Genomic DNA, 15160 nt, shown 5'->3' on the forward strand with positions numbered 1-15160 from the left:
AATATTTTTCTTCTCTTTCTCTTTAAACCAACTCCTAAACACTCCTCCCTCCCAAGTTTAGAGCAAGTACATATTTCCGAGTTTAATTAAAGATCAGAATATAATTTATAAATCTTTTCAGAAAGCTTTTGAAACAATGCTGGAATAAGACTTTGGGTTATATTCTCTTTTTCTTTCTAGGACTAAGCTCTTATGGCCATGATATTATTTTGTTGGTTTGCTTTAAATGTTTCCTACTTCAATTAAAATCTATTTAGACTTAAGCCCTGGAAATATGTACTTCCTTCCCATCAATATCAAATCACATTTCCCTTCTATGAGCAAAGCTGACTTGTAATTGCTCCTGACACGTATCAGAGGTGCTGCTTCACTCTTGGAAGTGCTTCGGAAACTGCAGTTTCAAGAAGTCAGTAGTGAGGGAATTGGTCCCTTAACGACAGCTTTTCAGGTAAAAAAAAAAAAAAAAAAAAAAAATTCACAGAAATAAGAATTGTGTAACTGCTTCTTGTTCTTCTAATTCATAATGATGCATTTTAAACGGAAGTGTTGACCTAGCATTGACTCGACTCCTGATTATGAGACCCTAGAACAATTACTTGACCTCTCTGAGCCTCAGTTTTCTTATCTATTAGGTGGAACTTACGCAAGGTAGATGTGTGGATTGAAGGAAATAGCTACATATAAAATGCCTATCTGTGCTTGGCTACTATTATGAGTAAGAATAAATCAGAGTTCCCATAAGTTGTTATTTCTAGGAAAAACATTTTTATGGGAAGAAAACATCACTTTAAAATATCTTCCCAAAGTTTTTCACACTTATTATTTGGAAACAGAATCTGTTCAGGATAGAGTCTCTTCTTAAGTACCCGATGCACGATAAATTCTGCATTTATGGGGCAGTAGATTAAAGTCAGTGCTCTTTCTTGCCTAGCTGCTTGGAACAGATAAAATGCCACCCACATCACAGAGCAATCACTAGATCATTAAGCCCTCAAATCCTCTCTCGAAACGTTTGAAGGTAGTTCATTCCAGTGATTATTAGGCATTTGGGGGCAAAATACTTTACCTTGGCATCAAGGTGTACATTGATTTGACAGAGCAGAAACAGTGCTTTTCAAGATCAACGAGATTTTGGACTTTGCGGTTTTCCAGCCAGCTAAGGAGCCTCCATTGTGAGGTCCAGGCCTCATGACATCCGGACTCAGTTTTCCTTTCCCGACACCCAAGGCCCTAGCAGGCACATTGTTTCACCCAAACCAATTTAGCTGTCATCTGCGAGCAGTCATTTACCCGCCAGCTGTTCTGGTTAAAGAGCTATTTGGAGGCAGAACTGGGGGTGTGAGGAAGACCAATGTAAGGGTTTGGGTTCTATTTGTTGAGTTTTCCTCCTTGATTCCTTTTTGCACTTGTAATCGAGAATGGCTAGGCTGTGGGGTGCAGGGGCAGGCGCTGATCTGATCACTGGAGCAGCACAGTCTTGCGGGGTCTCTGAGAACTGGGAGAACCACGACCCTTCTCCCTTCCCTTCATCGCTTGGAACCAGTCCAGAGCGCGCGCTCTGAGAGGTGCCCCGACGCGGGCAAGCCGAGGGGATTGGCTGTGGCTGTAGATCTTTCACCTCGCCTACCGACCGCCGCCTCGGACCCAGCAGCCTGGACCAGCGTTTCCCAATAACCTCACCGCGCCCTAGCCAGGCTCAGCGGCTTAGTTGCTGATTGGGCTCTTTCGCCCTGCCCTCCTGACGCCCCGGGCGCCGCTGCACGTTCCCATTGGTCGGCAACCCCGCCGATCAGTTCACAGCTCGCCTCCTCCAAACAGCCGGTCAGCCGGGCGCGTGCTAGGGAGGCGGGACTCCGGGGCTGGGGGCGGGGATAGGGCGGGGCCTTCACGGAGGCCGGCGCTGCAGCCGCTTCAGATTCTGGCTCTGGACTCAAGCGCGGCATCCTCGCTGCATCCGCTGCGCTTGCTGCACCTGGTCAGGTAAAGAGAGACTTGTCTGTCCTGCTGGCAGTCTGCCCCGCCTCTTCTCCTTCACGACCAAAGGCTGCCTGCTCCGCCTCCCGGGGTTTTAGGGCTCGGAATGAGGCACCAAATCTGTTTTGCCCCGCTACCTATTTTCCTCCTCTTCTGCGTTTGTTCCTTCTGCTCCCTAACCAAGCGGTTCCGAAGTGCGTTGGTGGGGCCCCCAGAGTCTCCCTAACGCTCCTCACTACAGAACTGTCGTTAACTCTCAGGTCCCAGATCTGTTGACTCGCCAGTGCAGTCTCATTCCCAGTTTGGCGCAGGAAGGGTGGACGGGGTGGAAGGGCGGGCGGGGGAGGGAGGGATGCAACGCTCTATTTTGAAGTTGGATGTGTTTAGTTCAGAGGGGTCGCACCTCCTTAGGGTTGGTTTGGGAGCAGAAGCTGCTTCATGATTATGACTGGCAATGGCTGGAAGGATGTCTGTTGCTGCTTTGTGCTTATATTTATAGGTGATATTCATCACCACCGTTTTGTTCTTTCGCCATCATCACCATCATCACCACCATCACCATCACCACCATCATTTCTCTTCCTCCAGCAGAGCTCCTCAAGTTCTGCAAAGGCAGACTCTGTTCAGCAATGTAAGTGCTGACCCCCTAAATAACAAGCAATGCCCTTGCCCCCTGAGGCCAGAGCCTTGTACTCACTTAACTCAAGGACAAGTAGCTGGGAACAGGGTGTGACTGGGGGGAGTTTCCTTCTCCCCATTTGTAGTTGAGATTGCCACAGAAGATGCCTTGTTTTAATCATCCACACTGCTGCTTGCTGACTCCTGGAGAGTTTGACATTGACACTCACACGTTCCTGATGGGCTGAATGCAGAGTCCAGGACTTGTGGTGCAGACCTGTGCAATATCGCTGCTTCAGTCAGGGAGAGGTGAATGTTCAGAGCCCAGCCTTTATGAGGACCAGGTTAAGTAACTTAGCCTCTGACTTTCTTCTACAGTGGCTCCAGTTGTACTAAAGCATGACCCATGTTTGCATATGTGCTATACCACCTTAGGGGAGCTGAGTTCTTGGGAGAGAGAATTATGTTGTATTATCTACAGCAGGTAGCGTCTTATCGGCACATAACTGGGATTCAGTAGCCCTTGCTTAGCTGTTCTTAGGACTTACTACAAGATCATTTGGCTCTTAGACTATTAACCTTGTTTCAGAAAGGACTACAGTAAAGCTGAGAGTTGCATAACAGATTGATTATCATTGAGGAAGATACTGCTTTAAACGTGCTCTAAAAGTCTCAGGTCTTCTTGGTCAGAGTTAAGGTATCACGATTCTCGTTTTTCTCAACTGTGTTTATAGCCGAGTAGTAGGATCAATGAATAAAGTGCCTTTAGACGTTCTACAGGAACTAAGGAACAGTAGTCCTACTGGAGGAAAACAATAAATAAAATCTGGGAGTCAGTATACCATAATGGTTAAACTCATAGACCTGTCACATGAGTTCAAATTCTGGACCAACCACTTACTAGCTGGGTGATTTTGGGAAGTCACTTACTCTCTTGAATTTTAGTTTTTTGTTTATGAAGTCGGGATAGTATTACCTGCCTCATAGGGAAAGGTGTAAGGATTAAATGAGATGATATAGTTAAAATGCTTAGTAGTTCCTGACACATACTATGGGGAATGGTAACTGTTATTAATATTAATACTTGCCCACAAGGGTAACAAAGCCCAGTGTTGTGTCCCTAAAATGTGTATTTTTTTCCCATTGTTTTTCTCCATCCTTTTTAGTGTTAAAGCTGATTCTAATGCGGGAGGGCAGTCTTTAGGTTCCTCATAAGACTCCATCTTAGAGGGGTGTCACTAATTAAAATATCCTGTGTTTGGACAGACATGTCTCTCACCATCCTGCACAAATGCTTAGCAAGCTCTATTCAGATATATTAAAGATGCAGCGTTAGAGAAAGTTTCTGTCCTAGGGTGCTCCTTTCTCCTTGGCTCTTCAGTGCACTGACTTGGGAAATTGTGCTTGTTTACACACTAACGAATGCATTGGCTTCTGCCCTGGAGAAGCACAACTGCTTTTCTTCAAATGTCCCTGGGAATTGAAGAACGTCTAACTTGCCAGCTTGGAAGAACTTGTGTTTTACAATATTTTTCTTCTCTGAAAATAATATGTATTTTTTTCCCCATGTAGAAAACAGCAAGTGATTGCCGAATATCTGTGGTTCAGTTTTCTCATTTAGAGAGGTTAGACGTCCTTATTTGCTCGTTGGGGATACTTTGAAATTTAGCGTATATTGTCAATTGTATCAGTTAGGATCCTTTCTGTTGTATGGGATGGAAATACAGCAGAAAAAATGCTAAGCGAAATGAGCATTTTGGGCTAACATCACTGAGTCATGACCAGACTCTTATGTCCTGGTGAGGAAGCTGGGTCCTGAGATTCAGATGCTTTTCCGGTTGATAGCTTGTTTTCTGTCTCTTTGTCTCTATCTCTTTTTTTTTCTTTTTAAAAGTTTATTGGGGTGACAATTGTTACTAAAATTACATAGATTTCAGATGTACAATTCTGTATTACATCATCTATAAATCCTATTGTGTGTTCACCACCCAGAGTCACTTCTCCTTCCGTCACCATATATTTAATCCCCCTTACCCTCATCTGCCACCCCTCTCCCCCCTTACCCTCTGGTAACCACTAAACTATTGTTTGTGTCTGAGGTTTTTTTTTTCTCATTTGTTTGTCTATTTCTTTTGTTGGTTTTGGTTTATATACCACCTATCAGTGAAATCACATGGTTCTCTGCTTTTTCTGTCTGACTTATTTCGCTTAGCATTATACTCTCAAGATCCATCCATGTTGTCACAAATGGTCCTATTTCATCTTTTCTTACCACCGAATAGTATTCCATTGTGTATATATACCGCAACTTCTTTATCCATTCATCTATCAAAGGACATTTTGGTTGTTTCCATGTCTTGGCCACCGTAAATAAAGCTGCAATGAACATTGGAGCACATGTGTCTTTATCTCTGAATGTTTTCAGATTTTTTGGGTAGATACCCAGGAGAGGGATTGCTGGGTCATATGGTAATTCTATTCGTAATTTTTTTGAGGAACCTCCACACTGCCTTCCATAGCTGCTGCACCAGTCTGCATTCCCACCAACAGTGTATGAGGGTTCCTTTTTCTCCACAGCCTCTCCAACACTTGTTACTATTTGTCTTGTTGATGGTAGCCATTCTGACTGGGGTGAGGTGATATCTCATTGTGGTTTTTATTTGCATTTCTCTGATGATTAGTGATGTTGAGCATTTTTTCATATGTCTATTTGCTATTTGTATGTCCTCTTTGGAGAAATGTCTCTTCAGATCGTCTGCCCATTTTTCAATTGGGTTGTTTGTTTTTTTGTTGTTGAGTTGCATGAGTTCCTTGTATACTTTGGATATTAGCCCTTTATTGGAGGCACTGTTTGCAGAAATCCTTTCCCATTCAGTTGGTTTCCTCTTTATTTTGTTGATGGTTTGTTTTGCTGTGAAGAAGCTTTTAAGTTTCATATAGTCCCATTCATTTATTTTAGCTTTTACTTCCCTTGCCTTTGGAGTCAAATTCATAAAATGCTCTTTGAACCCAAGGTGCATGAGTTTAGTACCTATGTTTTCTTCTATGCAGTTTATTGTGTCAGGTCTTATGCTTAAGCCTTTGATCCATTTTGAGTTAATTTTTGTACATGGTGACAGATAGCAGTCCAGTTCCATTCTTTTGCACGTGGCTATCCAATTCTGCCAGCACCATTTATTGAAGAGGCTGTCTTTCCTCCATTGTATGTTTTTTGCTTCTTTGTCAAAAATTATCTGTCTATATTTATGTGGTTTTATTTCTGGGTTCTCAATTCTATTCCATTGGTCTATGTGTCTGTTTTTCTGCCAATACCATGCTGTTTTGATTATTGTAGCTCTGTAGTACAAGCTAAAGTCAGGGAGTGTGACACTGTCTATCTCTTTCAGTTCTGTCTTTTATTTCTGTTCTTCTTTGTCTGTCTTGACTTTATTCTTTTGCATCACACACGTTGTCCTCTTAGTGTCTTCATAAGCTCTACATTCACATCCATTTAGCTCTGTAACCCAAGGATAGCTCCTTTCTCTAGCTCCAAAGTGAATCTGAGGAAATAACTGTGATTGCTTGGTCCTCGGTCACAGGCTTAGACCAAGGAAGTGGGGTCCTGTGGGCATTGTCGTTGTCTGAGGGTGAACCTCATATCCTGGCCTTCCTCCCTTTCTAGACATAAAATTGGTGGAGCTGTCCCCAACGGAAGGGGAATGGGAGGAATGGGAGCAAATTGGAATTTGATGTGATGATGGTAAACATTCTTGATAGAGGATTCAGAAACACTTCTTTCCTATCTTATATATGGTGAGTCAAAGTCCAGTTTTGTTCAAGCTTTGGACTCGTGCATGTCATCCCAGGCAAAGGTGTGTTTTAGACGGTGTTGTCTTTAATGGTATTCTTATTAAAACTTGACTTGTAGGACTGAAAATTCATCAGAGATATTTAATAATATAAAGTGATGCCGCTGTTGGCAGATCACTGTTTGGGAGTTACTCACGTTCCCTGTTGGGACTTAGTTTTATCGGGATACTTACTTTTAGATGCACATAGTCTTGTCTTAAAAATCAGCTTTATTCTCAGCAGATCCCAGCCTGTGTGTTGACAGAGTTATAGCCTTTAATCTGATTTGCTTGATCTTGTAGAGGTGCTAGACCCTGGGAATTGTAGCCTCATGGAACAAATATGAGCTTGCACCAACAGGCCGGCCTTGTGAGGGAATGGAAACATCCCTATGTTTAGTGTCTGTGTAGAGATGCTGACAAACCAGTCATCTGTGTGCCCTGTAATATGATAATTATGAAAGTAGGAAGACAGAAAGAATGCTACAAACCTCCTTACCTAGTCAACATATAAAAGGCAGGGTTCTGGGAAATGGATCATTCCCTCCCACCTACGTTTCTCAAGTTCTACGGCTAGATGTAAAACATGTCCCATAGTAGTCTGCATTTCTTTAGGCTTTGAATATAAAACGCCATTGTGTATATATGAGGCTGGCAAAGGGGAAGAGTTAGTCTTCCCTTTGGGCCATGTGACTTCACCACAACTTTCCTGAAATGACCAAAACCTCTGGAATTCACCTTTGAAGGAATCGGGCCACTAGCTAGGATTTTTTGTTCTTGTTTTTCTTTTTCTTTTTTTTTTTTGAAGCCAATTCATCTATTTCCTTACCTTAATCAAAACTGACATATAGTGTATTCCATCTTATTAGAACTATGCCTGTTTCTGCCTTCTGGAGAATCATGCATAGATCATTGTTAAAGACCAATATTTTTCAAATTAAACACTTTCTTACCTTGGTCTTCTGAGTCAGAGACTATTGGGAGAAATATTTTGGAGGTAAGCAGGACTTTTTTTTGTATAACAAGAGAAAAATAAAAATGTTTATTATCATGTGCATCACACTTACATATGCGAGTACCCAGACATGGGCTAAATACCATCTTAGGCTAAAGGAAACGGAGTTGGGGCTTCTGGGTGGTGGGGGTAAGTTATGGGAAAGTGACCAGAGATAGTATGATAAACAAGCATTATTTAGTAAGGTTTTTAACACAGATTTAACTCAGTATCTTCTCCACTGATGAGAATTAATAAGAGTTCTCTTCCTGGCATCGTAGGAGATACCTTTTAAAATGGAAATGTCTTATAAATGTGAATTTCCTTTACAAAAGGAAAACTTGTGCACTGTTCTTAAAGCTTTTTCTGCATCGCCTCATTTTCCAAAGCCTTTAGCTCAGAATAATCCATATGCTAAAGTGGCATATTTTGGAGTAGTGTATTTTCGTAGTCTTTATTCTGCCCTTTGAAACTTCCTTCCCCTCCCCGGCCCCCGGAAGTTTCATATATGAAAAGCCAACATGGTAGCTGAAGAGAGATTAGGGTTAGGGTTTGCAAGATAAGAGCTCTGCAAAGGAGGAGAGAAAACAAACATAGGTTGGAACAAGGATGAGAAAGCAAAAAATGACAAATTTAAATGCGTTGCCCATCTCATTGAATCAGCCGCTTAGTCCTGGGAATAAGTCAGTCCAATTAAATAGTTGTGTCTCATTTCAGGAGGCAATGGTATAGGAGTTAGTCAGGGGTGCACCTAAGTTAGGCCTCTATGTGGTATAAAAAAAACAAAATTCAACTGAATAAATTTGAAGGGCTAACTAGCTTTATTCAGTGAGTGATGAATTGGGCAGCATCTCATCTAACAAACAGAAAGGAGCCTCAAGGAGCTGTACAAAATGAAAGACTTTTATAGGTAGAAGGAGGCAGGGCAAAGAAGATACCTTTCAAAGAGTGAATTGTTTCAGGCAAGGTCACCTTCCTTTCGGGGAGGCAGGGGTCTCTTAGGCAGATGACCTCACTAGTGCTGACCAGGAAATTCTAGACTGACTGGTTAAGATTATAGTCCTGGGAGAGGACTAACCTAACTGCAGTCTTGGTTTGGTGACATGGGCTTAGCACAAGTGGCTCCATTTTGGGCCTGTATCTTTTTTCATAATAGTGTGAGCAATCAGGCATTTAATAAGGGATGTTTCTATGGAAACAAAAGAAAAACAAAGGTTAGTGGTTGGGACAAACTATTTTTCCAGTCTTTTAGTCCAGAGCACAGTTGGCCAAGATTTCTAGCTGTTGGCCTCAAAGCATCCTCAGATGTGGAGTGAAGACAGGCAGTGGCAATTTGGTGAATTTCTCAGATTGCAGTTTGAATGTCTGTGGTGAAGACATTGCATGTCCCGGTGAGCTTGCTGAGTGGCCTATACAACAACAGCAACGCAGGGAGGCAGGACTTTTTAATAGTCACGTTGGTCATCAGGATCTGGGTAGTAATGGACAAGTAGCAAATGCAGCCGGAAGGCTGATTGGGGAGGGTAGATGAGGCTTTAAAACAGGGCAGGAAACACCATTTCACTGCTACAAGGAAGAGACTAGTCCTAACATCTCAGTAGGAGTGCTCTAGTGCGTGTTCTGGGAAAAGAAGTGCAGAGAACATGAGATGAGCTAAAGGCCAGCATTTAAAACATCCATCTAACAGAGCAGTGTGCGGCTGCTCTTTAGCTATGGTTGCTCTGTTTTTGCTCACGTGTGAGTATCTGTCCACACTCGTCCAGGCTCAGATGCTTTCTCCAATGATCTCTTGTATGAAACATGGAAAGAAAAATGCGGTACCTCAGAGAGAATCAAGCACCTGTCTACTAATCAGGAGAAGCTAAACCCAGCAATGCACTCATCATGGTAATTTGGGGAAACTGTCGTTTCCAAAACCTTGACATGTGTATAAGTGAAGTTCCAATGAAATTCTCTGAAAGAATGACCTCATCTGCAGCTGAGAGAAAACCCTTCTGAGTAGCCGATAGGTGATCATGGTATTTTTTTCATGCTCCCTCTTTCCAACGTCTTGGCGTCTCTAAGCATTAAGGAAAGCGTGTCTGTGCTTTGATGTTAAGATTGCTGAGCTAGGATGGGGAAAGCATTTTGGATTGATGATTGCTATCTTAGCGTTTAGTGATCATTTTCCTCTGTGAGCTGTACAACTGGGTAAATATTGTTATGTTAAATGCGTTCAGGCCCCAGGGGGCAGTGACTAAAGCCTTTCTGAAGGGTGCATTGCTGCTGTCTGTTCACTGACTGAAAGCTCATCCCTGTGGTCTTGGCCCTGTGAATTCTAACAAAGCCAATTCCTCACCGTTACACCACGGAGTCTCTATAACTTGTTGACGTTCTGTACTGAGAAAAATGCCCTCTAAGTTTATTCCAAGGGCAAGCAGAGAGCATGAGCCATATGTTCCCTCTGTGTCCATCCTGTGCTTAAAACAGATTTAAGCTCCTTCCCTTGGTTACCTAATCTGTCAGGAGGTACGTCTGTGCAGTGGACGGGTGGTGCTGTCCCTCTCACATAGATGAGCAAATCAGGGCTCGGAGAAGTAATGTACTAGCTTAAGAGTATGGCAGTAAATGGAATCTGGGTAGTGTTTAATCTACCTGCTGGGCTTGCATTCCACCTTCTGTCTGTGCCCTACTTAGTAAGCCACAGAAAATATTCCTGGCTTTAAGAGTTTTTAAACTTTCAAAGCAGGATAAACCATAAATACACTGCAGTATTCTGGGTATGGATCTAGTGAAAAGCAGGAGTTGCCTTTTTTTAGGCGTTCAGATGATTATCCTTTCTCTTTTTAGATAAAGACGGCTACTTTAGAAAATTTTCTAAGCCTAGCGCATATTTGGAAAGCTTTACAGATAATTTTTTAACAGCCCACAGGTCTGTAAAAAACCAGAATTCATTTACAGAATTGGCATCCGTCCTGTCCCAATTTGCTGAAGTCCCTGTCTCCTTTAACCTGTTTCTGCTGTAGCATCTTGTCCCTTCTACCCACAGGAGACCAACTGGGCTTTTGAAATCACTTTTTCCTACCCAGCCAACCTCCAAATAAATATGAACAGATCATAGCACACATAATGGGGGATACTGGCCTTGTGTTAAGTTTGCTTTCTGATATGTCATAAGCCGATCGTGATTTCTTTTAGACTCTGAAAACAGAGGTTAATTCTAATTTTCATGATTATTTGAAGGACTAAAACTCCATACCCTAGTGCCATAAGGGAAACTGTGGCAAATTGAAAAAAATAAAGTTAAATGTTTTCTTAAGTAGTATTATTCTATTTCTTACTCTATAATTCTTGTCCCTAAATTTTCTAGGTAGGTGATGAGATATTTTTTCTAGTTGTCCAATGGAGAAAACTGAGATGGGGAGATAAAAAGTGACTTGCCCAAGGTCACTCACGGTCAGTGGCACAGCCAAGAACGGATCCAGGTCACCGACTCTCTGGGCTTTGTTCATTATTATATCACTCAACTTCAGGAAGTAACCATCCTGCCAACTACAAAAATAAAAGGGCAATCAACTCAGACTCAGCTTTGAGGCTTGGTATTTATTTATTTATTTATTTATTTATTTATTTATTTATTTATTTATTTATTTATTTTTGGTTACAACATTTCAATAGCTGCCAAACTGCAGCACTGTTAGCTGGATTTAGGATCTTCACTAATGAAGAATTTGTTAAGAAAAACAAAATTCTGTACCTATAATACTGTATAATACTGTATTGTACACTTAAAAATGTGTTAAGAGGGTAGACCTCAAGTTAAGTGTTCTTACCAAAATAAATAAAACATTTAAATACAATAAAATTCTGATATGATAGTCAGGTTAGGCAAATGACAAAGCAAAAGGGTGAGGTAGCTGAAGGTTCCAAAGTGGTTGCATCGGGAGCTTGATCTTGAACCGAATCTAAGAGGGAAGAAAGGCACGGAAGAAGGGAGAAGGGGCACATAGTCTAAGATGACACTTCCAGAGAAAGGACCTGGACCCGGGAGCAGAGCATCAGGGAAAGGAAGGCCGCGAATAAGAAGAGGATTGGGAAAAAATTGCTAAGCTACTATTTATAAAAGGGGGCTTTTAACATGACAATCAGTGTATGACATGCAGAGTCCCACAAAAGATGAAGTCAAATTCACAGAGAGAGAAGAAGCATAGCCACTCAGGTCTCATTTTGCTCCTGTCTTTTCCATTCAAGTGTAGCAGATGAGAATCTCCAACTACAAAGACAGGTATAGAAAAAATATCTCACCTATATTTCACAAACCATGTTCATTTCTGTTTCAAGCCTCTTCCTTGTGGGAAGGCGGAAGACTTACCCTAAGTCCTTAGGGTCACATGACTTCCCACAGTTGTGTTAAGACCAGGGGCTGACATAGGAGGGCAGCCTTGGGAGAGGGGACCCTCTAGTCACGGAGGCATCAGACCACACAGGTTAGTTACACTGTAGCACCCAAGGTTTCAGCTCACCGGGCTCTCTTCATTGCACATGTCCAGGTCACCTTGGTCCGCAGAACTCTTTTGGAGACATTTCCTATGGTTCCTTCTGCCTCCATGTAGCTCACACAGCTTTGGAGTCCTGTTGCCTTTCTGGGGAGACTGCCAGGAAGCAGGGCCTGGCTCCCCATTTCTCCAAGATCCATAAGCCTACCTTCTTCCTTTCCCAACAGCCCTGGGGAGATAATGCTCCATGTTTCTTCCAGATTCTTCATGTCCATAAACCCCAGTCCTTTTACTTGTTTGATACATTCATTACCTGAGTTCTTTTAAGAGGTTAGGATTTGGGAAAACAAAATCCAAAAATATTCTCAGGCTGTTTCTCTCTTTTCTCCTCGTTACATACCTTTCCTGATGCAATGAACACCAATTTCAAAATACCAACCTGTTTTGGGAATCAGCCAAAAGGGTAAAACACAAGGAGAAATAAAAAGAAACATAGCTTAATATTTCTGCATATCACTTTCCCTTAGAAATACAGTCTTTGTGGATATCTGTCTCATTCACATCCATTTCCCTGTCTCTGCAACGGACCCTCATATACAAACATGGGCACCATATACGCAACACCATGTCTCTGCCCAGGACTACTTAAACCAGGGACAGAAATCTGACCCAGGCTGAGTGAGTTGGATTTTCTTTCCCAAGAATCAGAGTTCAGGACTGAAGGATTGCTGTGACTAAGAGTCGCTGGAGTTAAGTCACAGTAAGAGAACTGCCCCAGGGACACCGCGTGGGAGCTCTGCCCCAGAGGCCACTGGCAGGCTCTGCTTCCTGTTCTTCCTGCTCTTGGCTCTTCAACTCTTACTCTGATTTCATGAAATTGCCCATGAATTTCATGACATTGGATATGTTTTTCTTTTTTGGTTAAGGTAGACAAAATCGGTTTCAGTTGCATGCAACCAAAGGTAATTTAAGAATGGTCTTCAAAATTGTAAAGGCTGAAAAACACGGTGAAGAGGAAACTGCAACTCAAGACAGGTGAAGAGATAGTCAGATAGAATCTAGCTTTTTAAAACGTGTCCATCTAATGATTTAAAGGGACTGTTGCAAGAATGGTATTTGTGATCCTGGAACAACTTTTGGTACTTTTTGAGGAGCTGTTTTTAGCTGTGGGCACTGCTGTGTAGTAGGGTCAAGGACACACTAGAGAGAAGTCAGATAATGTGCAGGGTTTATGAGGATGGAAGTGCTTGCATTTGAGAGCTTGCTGAAGGAACCGGGTAGTTTAGTCAGGATGAGGGGAGGTCTCAGGAAACAGGACTGGCTTCCAGGCGTCTAAAGGACTGTGGACTAGGACAGACGTTGGATTTACTCACTGCAGCTCTGAAAGTTAGAAAAAGCACCAGTGGAAAGATATGAATGGAAATCCATTTGGCTCAGAATAAGGGAACATTGTTTTACACTTAGAGCTGTCTAGGATGCCATAAGATTTCCTTGTGGGATAAAGAACATTTTGCCATGGAAGAGTTCATTCAAGATGAGACTGGATGGCCATTCATGAGGGTTACAATGAAGAGGAGAGTCCCATGTTGGGAGGGAGATGGGATGGCATGGATAACTTCTAAGTTTTCTTTAAATCTAAGAGTCTCATATTTTTCTATGAATATTATTAACTCCTAGGCTGGAAAAATGCCAACCCACATTTTGACAGAATACAATAGGAGTTAAAGAATTTCACAAATACAGTTTTATGAGAATTATTTTCCTTTGTAAGAAATAAAGAAACCATAGGCTACGAAATTTCATTGAGAGAAAACAGTTCCAAAACTAACAGAAACAAAAATTTGTTTTCTATTCTATAAACTGCAATCGAGAATGATTAAAGGTTTTACATCCAAGCGGCTCACTGACTTGAAAAAAACTTTCTGTACTCTTAATGTAATCATACAAAACTCAAGGAATACTGAATCCTGCTGTCCCTAGAATTCTAGGTTACATAAAATTGAATAGGTTTCTTGAGTTATTTTAAGGAACAAACCAGAATCCCAACTTTTCTTTCAAACCTTCGTAAATGAGAAAATGTTCCTGTGGCACCTCCTGTGAAAGCTAAACAGGTGGCTCAGATGCTTTATCTACCATTTCCCAAACGTGCCACATAAACTAGTCCCTTTGACAACTATGTAACCATTTGTGTATTTTAGATTATTATCCTTAACTAGAGGATAATAACTGGATTATTCTAGTTGATTCAAGCAGATGTTGACATTCAGTAAGCATGTCTTAAACACAAAGGGACAAGCAAAGCCACTTAGTTAAAAATCCTGGTCGTAAAGACCTCATCAGACAGTCTGACATCATGCAGCTTTTTATAATCTCTTTCATTATCTCTCATTCTTCATATAAAAACCTTTAAATATGTAAGCATGCATATAGCCATTCATTAGTTCTTCACTCTATTTATTTAACTGGATTGCATTTATGAAGAACGTTCAAAAGATTCCAGTCTTTTCTGCTTTGCAAACTGGATTCTCAAGTCATACTATTTGCAACATAAGTAAAAAAGTACTTTCTATTTTAGAGTCTAACTGGAGAGGAAAGAAACATAATCATAAATGTAGAGTATGATGTAAAGCCCTTTAAAAATCAGTTTTGAAAATGTGAAAAATGGGAAAAGTTACAAAGGAGAAAGTAACAATGATCCATATTTCCACTGGGAAGGATTAACTGCTCTTGGCATATTCTCTCCCTCCATTTTTAGGGAGCACACTTTTAAAAAACAATATATGTTGATTATCGAGAATTCAGGCAGAAAGTTACAAAGACAACAATCTTTAAACACCATTTCAAATACCACAATCCCCACTGTTAACTTGAGGTGAACATCATTTCCGACATCTGTCTGTCTCTGTATGTATGTATGTATCTAAGGATGGGCGGATGGATGTTTAGCTAGAAATACTTTTTGTAAAATTGAATAGACATGCTATCTATAACAAAAATAATTAATTTTTAAAATTTTCAAGCAATTTAAAGAAACTGAATTGAAACTAAAGATAGTTACTCGTGAAATAACTGCCTCATTTCAAGGTATGTTATTTCTTTTAAAAAAATCTCTCTATGGCTAAAATATCACAAAAACTATGAAGAGGTTGAAGTCATTGTCATTAATTATATAGCTGGTTTTGTGACTACTGTTCTCCTTAAACAGTATAAAATGACTCCCCCTCCCGTTTTCTTTTGAAGAGTAACACTTTCGAAACTTTCTCCCCTGTTCA

At 41.2% G+C, this 15160-nt stretch overlaps 1 protein-coding gene across 3 annotated transcripts in view; it reads left to right on the forward strand.

Annotated features, from left to right (window-relative positions):
• The first annotated feature begins 1886 nt into the window (after window positions 1-1886).
• The window catches only part of FMN1 (formin 1), a 380104-nt gene continuing 366830 nt past the window's right edge, over window positions 1887-15160 (forward strand). For 2 of the 3 annotated variants that reach the window (XM_074327933.2, XM_074327935.2), the window contains exon 1: window positions 1887-1980. The gene's annotated coding sequence lies outside the window, so the exon portion shown is untranslated. The remainder of the gene's footprint in view (window positions 1981-15160) is intronic. The other variant, XM_074327934.2, reaches the window with a different exon arrangement.

Source organism: Rhinolophus sinicus, chromosome 3 (assembly GCF_057876585.1).
Source record: "Rhinolophus sinicus isolate RSI-liver-muscle chromosome 3, RSI-T2T, whole genome shotgun sequence".
NCBI classification, from domain to species: domain Eukaryota; kingdom Metazoa; phylum Chordata; class Mammalia; order Chiroptera; family Rhinolophidae; genus Rhinolophus; species Rhinolophus sinicus.